Below are 245 nucleotides of genomic sequence, written 5' to 3' on the forward strand. Positions count from 1 at the left end.
GTTTACAAAACCCGGAGACTAGCACGAAAATAGTGCCATGTGCCGCATGACAAAGCCAGGGGGGGTGGGCTAGGGAAGACCAGGCTCCGAGCAGGTGATGAGCGCCATTCCCCATCCTCAATCGCCCTGTCTGGGCGACAACGAGCTCCACGCGCTTTCGGGCCGGGGTCCCGCCTGGACGTCCTGGGGCGCTGACGTGGGGGACGCGGTAGGTTTGGGGAAGGAAGAGCGGAGGAAAAACGGCC

This window comes from Myotis brandtii, unplaced genomic scaffold, assembly GCF_000412655.1.
Source record: "Myotis brandtii unplaced genomic scaffold, ASM41265v1 scaffold470, whole genome shotgun sequence".
Lineage (NCBI taxonomy): Eukaryota > Metazoa > Chordata > Mammalia > Chiroptera > Vespertilionidae > Myotis > Myotis brandtii.